General features: G+C 39.4%; 3 non-coding genes across 3 annotated transcripts; all 3 read right to left on the bottom strand.

Annotated features, from left to right (window-relative positions):
* Positions 1-8,068: 8,068 nt before the first annotated feature.
* On the bottom strand, positions 8,069-8,191 carry LOC117273301 (U5 spliceosomal RNA). The gene has a single exon (XR_004503305.1). It is a non-coding gene; the product is annotated as a U5 spliceosomal RNA (small nuclear RNA).
* Positions 8,192-8,600: 409 nt separating this feature from the next.
* LOC117273300 (U5 spliceosomal RNA) lies at positions 8,601-8,717 on the bottom strand. Its single transcript, XR_004503304.1, has one exon. It is a non-coding gene; the product is annotated as a U5 spliceosomal RNA (small nuclear RNA).
* A 441-nt stretch (positions 8,718-9,158) lies between these two features.
* LOC117273299 (U1 spliceosomal RNA) lies at positions 9,159-9,319 on the bottom strand. The gene has a single exon (XR_011410774.1). It is a non-coding gene; the product is annotated as a U1 spliceosomal RNA (small nuclear RNA).
* Positions 9,320-9,612: the final 293 nt, after the last annotated feature.

Here is a 9,612-nt window from a genome sequence, read left to right as displayed (position 1 = left end):
CATGTATGTTTATTGTCAATCTACAATTTGGCATTTGAAATTGCTTTTCTCAATTAAGAGCATAATTTTTGGATTATGTAATCAAGACAGTTCATCTTGATAAAGCTGGTTTATATCCAAGCCGGTTTAGCATTGAATACCTACTATTAATGGGTAAACTATTGCTTACGAGAATAATGTTTTCTGTATTGGTCCAAGATTTTCTATATTGCATACATTAACATTTGTATGCATCAGACCAACAAGATATGATAAGTCCTCTTCTCACAATTAGTTCCGGATCAAAAATTAAATATTTTTACTATCTACCACAACGCACAAAGATAGGTTCCCCAAAGAAGATTGGGAATATATGTTAGTTTTTCTAACATTAGGGGGATGTAATAAGCAGCTAGCAAATAGTATGATCATCAAGTCAAATGCAGAAGCATTTGTTGATCCAAAATTAAATATTATATTTCAGCTGTAAATGCTCTTATTAAAATTAAAGTCCCTGAAGGAAAATTTTTAATGCACGCATGAAGCATGGTAGACTAATCAGTTCCAAATGTAGCAATCCTTGAGAAGGATAGGAGCAAACAATCAACATGATACGACATAACATTTTGTAACGACCCGGCCGGTCGTTTTGAGAATTTAAGTTTTGTTCAGCAACATAAGGTCCTAAGCAGCTTCGTATTATGTGTATTGACTTCCGTGCATGGTTGAATTCAGTTACCGGATTATTCAGAGTCAAACCGGAAGAAGGATTCAAGTTTTGGAAGCTTAAGCAGTAAGAGTTGACCGAAAATCTGACTTTTGTGTAAACGGCTCCAGAATGGGTTTTGGATGATTTCAACAGCTTTGTATGATAATTTTGGACTTAGGCGTGCATCCGGATTTAGATTTGGAGGTCCGTAGGGTGATTTGAAGCATTTCAGCGAAAGTTGGAAAAGTGAAAGTTTGGAAAGTAGAGAGGTTTGACCAATAGTTGACTTTGGTGATATCAGGGTCGAAATATGATTCCGAGAGTTGGAACAGCTCCGTTATGTTATTTGGGACTTGCCTGCAAAATTTGACGTCATTCCGGGTTAATTTGATAGGTTTCGGCACGAGTTTTAGAAGTTGAAAGATTTGAAACTTCATAAGTTCGATTCATGGTGCGATTCATAGTTTCGACATTGTTTGATGAGATTTGAGACCTTGAGAGAGTCCGTGTTTAGTTGTGGGACTTGTTGGTATGTTTAGACGGGGTCCCGAGGGCCTCGGGTGTGTTTCGGCTGGGCTACGGATCCTTTTCCCCTATTTTTGAACTGTTGTTCCTGTTTTGTGGTGTCCTTCTTCGCGATCGCGAAGTACCTTTTCGCGTTCGCGAAGTGTTACTGCTGACAACCTCGAGATCCTTCTTCACGTTCGCGTTCAACCTCTCGCGTTCGTGAGGGTTTGCTTATCTTCTTCATCGCGTTCGCGATTAGCCACCCGTGTTCGCGAAGCTCTTTCTAGCAGCCTCATATTTCTTCTCCGCGTTCGCCGTCTCGCGTTCGCGTAGGTTCCGTCCCTTTTTCTTCACGTGTGCACTCCTTCCCTCGCGTTCGCGAAGGGTTTTTCTGGACAGCCTTACTTTCCTTCTTCGCGAATGCGAGCCTTTCTCCGCGTTCGCGATGCTTTTAGACCTGGGCAGAATATAAGTTTTCTAAATCGAGGGTTATGCCATTTTTCATCATATTTTGACTTGTAGAGCTCAGTTTTGAGCGATTCTTTGTGGGTTTTTCAAGCAAATCGATTAGGTAAGTGTTCTTCACCTAGAATTTAATATATTTCATGATTTTATATTTATTTTTATCATTTAATTTGTGTTTTGAGTTGAGAAAAATTATGGTGTTTGAAGAAAGTTTTCAAAATGAAAAATCATGATTTGAGGGACGAAATGGTATCGAATTTGATAATTTTAGTATGGTTGAACTCGTATTAAAATGTGTGTTCGGGTTTTATGAAATTTGACGGGTTCCGAGGTGCGGGCCTGGGGGTCGACTTTTGGGTCAATTTTTAGATTTTGATAAAGATTGAGTCTTTATGATCCGGAATAGTTTCTTATGAGTTTTATTTGTGATTTGAAGTTATTTTGGTTAGATTTGAGCCGTCCGTAGGTCATTTCACCTGAGAAGTTCATTTTAGAGTATCAGTTTGTCTTCTTTGAGGTAAGTATCTTGCCTTACCTTGTGTGGGGGAACTACTCCCTTAAGATTTGAGTCTTCTATGTTGATTGTAGTCCATGCACGCGAGGTGACGAGTACGTGCTCAAACTTATTTGTTGAAGTTGGTCTTTTAGGGTTCCTATGTCCTTGTATTCATTGAATATGCAGTTATACTTATTATGATTACGTTCTTTAATTACTAGTTTTACCTTTACCTGCTTAATTAGAATCAATTGCTTCATGATCCACTCTTACTGTTTAATTGATTCATATGTACCTTAATTGAAATTATTATCTCTTCCATTGCCATGTTATCTTTTCCCTAACTGCGTATGTTTATTTGAAGTTGTAGTTGTCCCTTTTTGTAAATATTCACCCTTAATTGAGGTTATGGTGATTTTTTCGCTGCCCACCTTTATTTGAATTGGTTGTATCTCTTCCGTAATTGTTCAAACTTAAAAGAAGCTTAGATATCCTATGCCTTAGTGGACTTGCCCTTATTTGGAATTATTTGACTCGTGTTAGTTTCTTGTTGTTGAACCATATATTGTGCGAGCAGCTCATGCAGACAGCTTAGAAGTAGCTCAAGAAAAGCCTCGCAACTGCTTCCTTTCTTCTATAAATAGAAGAGATTTCAGTTCATTATGTAGATCAGTTTGAAGTTGAATAATATATCAATCTCTCTCTATACTTGTTTTCGGTTTATTTACTTTACAGTTTTTATTTTATAACATGTTTCTAGTTTTCTTTTGTACAGATGTTTACACTTTACATTTAGTAAATTGTTAATGTACAAACATCTATATTAAGTAATGTTATACTTTCTTCTAAAAAAGGAAGTACTATTTTTGGACGGTATTTACCCTTAAAATGGATAACAATTAAATTTATACGCAGTTTTAAGGATATATGGATTGATTCAATACAAGTAATTGAGGATGTTAGATAAATAAATAAAAGATAAAACGAATAATCAAACCAGTTGTAATGATATGGCCCAGCTAGAACTTGGGTTGGACAATAGTTTTGCCCTCAATCGGACTCTCGGTTCGGAGCCAATATCTTTCTCCATGTCGTTCCAATAGTAGCCGGCCCTGACTAATTTTCAAACCAAAGATTCCGCTCCCGAATGATTCCCGCAAGTGCCTTCGTGAACTTCTCTCAAGACATATTCGATATCTCCCGGCCCCAAGCATATGGCCAGTGGGCAATTTTCCAGTCTTCAAGTAATCTATGTACTTGTTCCTCCAATCCCAAGTTAAACACGAGGAGTTTACTTCGGCGTGAACTTCTTCTACTACCGACTTCATGAGTTGTACTATTGTCCCCGAGATGAACTCATCGTCATCAACCGAGGACCCCAAGTTAGCCAGAGCATCGGCCTCGCTGTTCTGATCTCGGGGCACGTGCTGTAGGGTCCATTCCTTGAATTGATGCAACATTTTCTGTAACTTGTCTAAATACCTTCGCATTCGTTCCTCTTTTACTTCGAATGCCCCATTGACTTGATTTACCACAAGGAGGGAATCGCACTTAGCTTCGACCACCTTGACCCCAAGTGTCACGATCCAAAATCCACTATAGGTCGTGATGGCGCCTAACGCTGCCAGCCAACGTCGATTTACCAATTTAATTACTCATTTTAGTATTTTGAAATCATAATTTTCCTTAATTGAATAGTAAAAAAGAGAATTTACAGAGTAAATAAAAATATTTACACGATCCACAATAATGAATAACCTGAAGGAACCCCCAAAACCCGTTGTCACAAGTGCATGAGCATTTTTCTAAGAAGCACAACAACAGTACAACATCTGTCCAGAATATAAATAAGACATGAATAAATAATTAGTACGATGGAGACTCGGTGTACTGCGATGCGTAGCCTGGGTTGCAGCTCACGTAAAGTCTCCTCAACAGATTCGCCTATGCGCCAAGATGATCATCCAATGAACCTGTCAGTTCCTGCACATTTAGTGCAGAAGTATAGCATGAATACGTAAATCAGCACGTACCCATTAAGTATCTAGCCTAACCCCGGATAAGTAGTGACGAGGGGTCGACATCGACACTTACTAAAGGTCCAATAAAATAATGTAATATAACATGAGCAGATATGAAGCATACGACAATGGTGGGATGGATCTATAAGTTACATAATCTCCCAATTACTTCTTTTAAAGCATGAATTTCTAAATCTTGTATTCTACCTTAACAGCTCAGAAAATGTCAAGTGCCATAACCAAATAAATAAGGATTACCATATAAAACGCCGGGAATTATTGGAAAGTTTATCTCGTGAATATTCAGACTAATAGCGTTATAACGCACGATTTCCTGCCGAGGTCGTTAGTCGCGATCCAGAATAACTTGTACACTACCGAGGGACGTGCAACATGATCCATAGATGCATCTATATACTGCCGAAGCGTTCGGCCCGCTCTACAAGAAAAGGAAGGAAGTTATCGAATTACGAAGCACGTATTTACAATACCGTACATGGGTACAAAATGAATATAATCTTTACCATTTCTCAAACACAACTCAAAGTGTTAATGCTTGGCCTAGTATACATATATTTATTTCCAAATCAATTTCATTTATAACTTCAATAAATTAAGCCAGCAATATGAGTTTAAATAATTCAAATATTACAAAATATGATCCTAAGTCTACCCGTACATAAACATGCTTTTGCTACGTACGGACTCTCGTCACCTCGTGCGTACGTAGCACCCATAACTAGTTTCACATAACAATAAATATCACCTAGGGAGTAGTTTCCCCCTCATAAGGTTAGACAGGAGACTTACCTCGCTCCGAAGTTCCAAAACCGGCTCCAAGGCCTCTCTAATACCTCAAACCAAAGCTCGTCGATCCAAAACTATTCAAACAATGTGCAAACCAATCAAAAGATACTCTAATACCCATAATTAATCAATTTAAACAATTTTCAACTCCGCTCGAAAAGTCGACGAAGCCAACCCCCGGGCCCACGTGCCCAGATTCCAAACTGTTTTGAAGATAATCTTTACCCATAACACCACGAACTTAAATATATAATTTATTCTCAATTCCATGTTCTATTTTGTGGTCAAAATCCAAAAATATCAAATTCTAGGTTTTCTACCAAACTTCCAAAATTTTCCTAAATTTCCCCCCTTAAATCCACATATATACCTTACATTAAGCTCACTACAAGTGGGAAATTACTTATCTTGTGTTACATGATGAAAACTCTTCAGAATCGCCCAAGAACCGAGCTCCAAAAATCACAAATAAAAATGACAAAATGACCAAGTTCGATCCCCTTATGTTCTGCCCAGTTTCCGCTTCTGCGGACATATTTGTGCATCTGCCGCCTCGCTTTTACGACCCAATATGCGCATCTGCGGAGTACACTGCCCGGCTGAGATCTTGCATCTGTGGAAGCATTTTTTCTATTGCGCAGGCGTTTCTGCGATGGCCAATCGCGCATCTGCGGACCAGCCGCTTCTGCATCTTCATTCTCGCTTCCGCGATTTTGCAGGTGCGGAAATTTCTTCACATATGCGGCCAATTCCTTGGCCCTTTCCGTTTCACTTCTGCGAGCTCGACCCCGTTTCTACGACCAAGACACCGTAGAAGTGATCACACCAACTGCTGCCCAGCTTCAGCATTTCTCAAGTCCAAAAATTAATCTGTTAACCATCCATAAATCACCCAAGGCCCTCGAGACCTTAACCAAATATACCAACATGTTCCAAAATACAATACGAACTTAGTCGAGCCTTCAAATCACATCAAACAATACTAAAACCATGAATCGCACCCCAATTCAAGCTTAATGAACTTTAGAGCTTCAAAGTTCTACATTCGATGCCGAAGTCTATCTAATCAAGTCCGATTGACCTCAAATTTTACACACAAGTCATAATTGACATAACAAATCTACTCCAAGGCTCGAAACCCCAAACAGACATTGATAATATAAAAATCCACTTCAAACCAAACCTAAAAAATTCTTAAACTTTCAAAATGTTAACTTTCCATAATAAATGCCGAAATACTCCAGGTTGATCCGATACTCATACCGAACATACGTCCAAGTTCAAATAATCATACGAACCTATTGGAACCTTGAAATCCTAATTCCGAGGTCGTTTACTCAAAAAGTCAAACCTTAGCCAATTCTTTCAACTTAAAGTTTCCGAATTTAGATTTTTCTTTCCAATCAACTCCGAACTTCCCGAGTTCAATTCCGACCACACGTATAAATCATAATACCCGAAGTGAAGCTACTCAAGGCCTCAAACTGCTGAACATTGTACTAGAGCTCAAAATGATCGGTCGGGTCGTTACACTAAGACTTTTAGCCAATTCGAGACCTGCAATCATAGCCTCATACTCTACCTCATTTTAGTCAATTTCACAGTTTTAATAGACTGCCTAACTACATTACCCATAGGAGGCTTCAGCACGATCCCGAGATTGGACCATTGTGTTTGAGGCACTGATAAGTGGGGATTTTGACTACTTATTAGCGCCTTTTAGCTTTTGTTTTAGTCTATAAGCATTGAATTATGTTCCCGAAACTAATGAAATGTGTAAAATTGCAGGAATGCTGGATGTTGGAGCTAAATTGGGCAAAACCACTTTGACCGAGAGGTATTGAGTGGGTAATTGAGAGTTGATAGCTATAACAGGTGTCGTTCGTTAAATGGGTCCAAATTCTTGAGATAGCCCCCGAGGCTAACAATAATTCTCTTTTAACTTCGGGCACTAAGGCCGGCGTAAAGTCGGCCACAAAGTCATCCGAAATTTGAGATTTTATGGCAGTTCGGGGTCAATACTCGATATCATACCCACTGATTTTGATGGCCCATTTGGCCAATAGGCCCGAGAGCTCGGGCTTGTGCATGATATTCCTCAGTGGGTAAAAGGTTACGACATATATAGGGTGACATTGAAAGTACGATTTTAGTTATCTGGAGGCGCTTAGCAAAGCGAGCGCCAATTTTTTCAGGTGAGGATACCTTGTTTCGGCCTCACCTAGAGTTTTACTAACATAGTAAATAGGAAATTACGTACCTTCCTCTTCCAGGACCAAAACTCCACTTACCGCCACCTCGGACACTGCCAAGTAGAGGTACAGTTGCTCATCCATCTTCAGAGTGTGGAGTAGTGGCGGACTCGAAAGGTATCGTTTGAGTTCTTCCAAAGCTTATTGGAATTCCGGGGTCCAGGAAAAATTATTCTTATTTTTCAACAGTGAGAAGAATCGATGGCTTTTGTCCGAGGACCTTGATATGAACTGGCGCAGGGCGGCTATACGCCCGGTCAGCCTCTGAACGACCTTGACGCTGTCCATCATGATGATGTCTTCTATGGCCTTGATCTTGTCAGATTAATCTCCATCCCCCGATTAGATACCACGGATCCGAGGAAATTTCCCGATCCAACCCCGAATGCGCACTTCTCCGGATTCAGCTTCATATTATATTTTTTCAATACGTCGAAGGTTTCCTACAAATGTTTTAAATGGTCCTCTGCTCACAGGGACTTAACTAACATGTCGTCAATATAAACTTCCATTGAATTTCCTATTTGTTCTTCGAACATCCGATTTGCTATGCGTTTATAGGTGGAACCAGCGTTCTTTAATCCGAATGGCATAACATTATAATAGTAGGCGCCAAATTTAGTGATAAGGAAAGTCTATTCTTGGTCGCCTGGGTCCATCCGAATTTGGTTGTACCCGGAATAGGCATCGAGAAAGCTGAGTAGCTCGTGCCCGGCCGTCGCGTCGATCATCCGATCGATGTTAAGCAAAGGAAAAGAATCCTTAGGGGAAAAAAACCTTTGTTACTTAGGAATATCACATTGAAAGAATAAAACTAGATTTGTATATAGGGGGCACTCAATTTGAGAACCCCTCCAAAAATAGGCATGTGCCGCTAAGTGCAGTGCACACACGGTATTCTTTAGTAAAAGGCGAAAGAATAGTTCGCTTTGTAGTTTGTACTCACCGCGTAGCTGCGTGAGAATTGTAGGGGATTAGCGTGGAATTTTATAGTATATTATTGTCAAGGGAAGAACTCCCTAAATAGAATGTTCAGAAGATAAATAAGTGAAAGTTACTCCCAACTTTGCAATAATAAATTATCATGTTCATTCAGAAAGTTTAACATAGAAAAACCACAAAGTCTACCAGTTAATTCCACTTATATCCCTATTAACATCAATGATTAAAACTGGAATGGTTCATAGTGCCGGGCTGTTTTTGCTTTCCATCTATTTACTGGTTCATAGTGCCGGGCGTAATCGAAGGTCTATCGAAAATAGCCTCTCTACCCCTCGAGGTAGTTTTACACTACCCTCCCCGGAACCCACTTGTAAGATTTTACTGGATCGTTATTGTTATAGTTGATTAAACTGGAATTGTAGGGATACTCAATTCGAGAACCCCTCCAAAAATAGGCGTATGCCACTAAATGCAGCGCGCACACGGTATTCTTTAGTAAAAGGCGAAAGAATAGTTCGCTTTGTGCTCAATGCATGGCTGCGTGAGTTTTGCACTTTGCTTAAGTAACCTTTTAAATATAAGCGACTTCAGGTTCTTGGTGGTTACACTTGGTTACATCTCAAATAGAAACGGCCCTTTGCTATTCTGTCTCCTTCATCATTTGATTCATAGGTATTTAAGCGTTGATTTCTCTCAGTTTCTTGCTGATTGGGAAGAAATATAAGCTCATAACCTGATTATGATGAAAAGTTGCATAGAATGTGTTCGACTAAATATTTTGAACTTCCAATGAAGGTTTTGTCTTTCTTGTGATTGAATTGCAGAAAACAGAGCAGTTGCAGGTTGTTTGAGTTGCATCCTTTATAGTTACATTAAGATAGCTTTCTTTCGTGTAGCAAAAAAAAAAACTCATTGTGGGAATTTCAGGCCATTAGACAACATAAAACCAAATGAGGAGAAAATTTTAGGTTTAGAATTGGGTAGGGGCCGCGCGAACACAGGCCCCCGCTACCAGAAATTATGACGTAGGCTCGACCACTTGGGTCGACCTTAGGCGGGCATCCCTCCAAAGTGCAATGGAAGTCACCAACCTAGGCCATGGGTCTTATTGATCACCCATTGACCCCGTCCAGGTAAGTATGTTTCATGTAGCTCCTTGCCATGCTTCTATACCCCTCCAACTCCTTGTTTTTCTTTGTGCCAGCCGATGAGGGAAATCCTATGCTTAATCTATCCCTCTTATATTTTCTCCGAAATATTTTATTGCTACTGAATGTTGTTTATTTCAAGTATAATTAAGATGCCTATCCTTATAATAATTTTATGTACAAATATATAAACCCCTTTCTTTCCTTTTTCCCCTTCAATTTAATGTCACACCATGATTTGAAATAGGGCAGAATGAAATTAGTTGGAGATTAATCTGGTTTTGTT

Source organism: Nicotiana tomentosiformis, chromosome 8, assembly GCF_000390325.3.
Source record: "Nicotiana tomentosiformis chromosome 8, ASM39032v3, whole genome shotgun sequence".
Taxonomy (NCBI): Eukaryota; Viridiplantae; Streptophyta; class Magnoliopsida; order Solanales; family Solanaceae; genus Nicotiana; species Nicotiana tomentosiformis.
The sequence above is the reverse complement of the archived record's forward strand: the minus strand, read 5'-3'. Positions and strand labels throughout refer to the sequence as shown.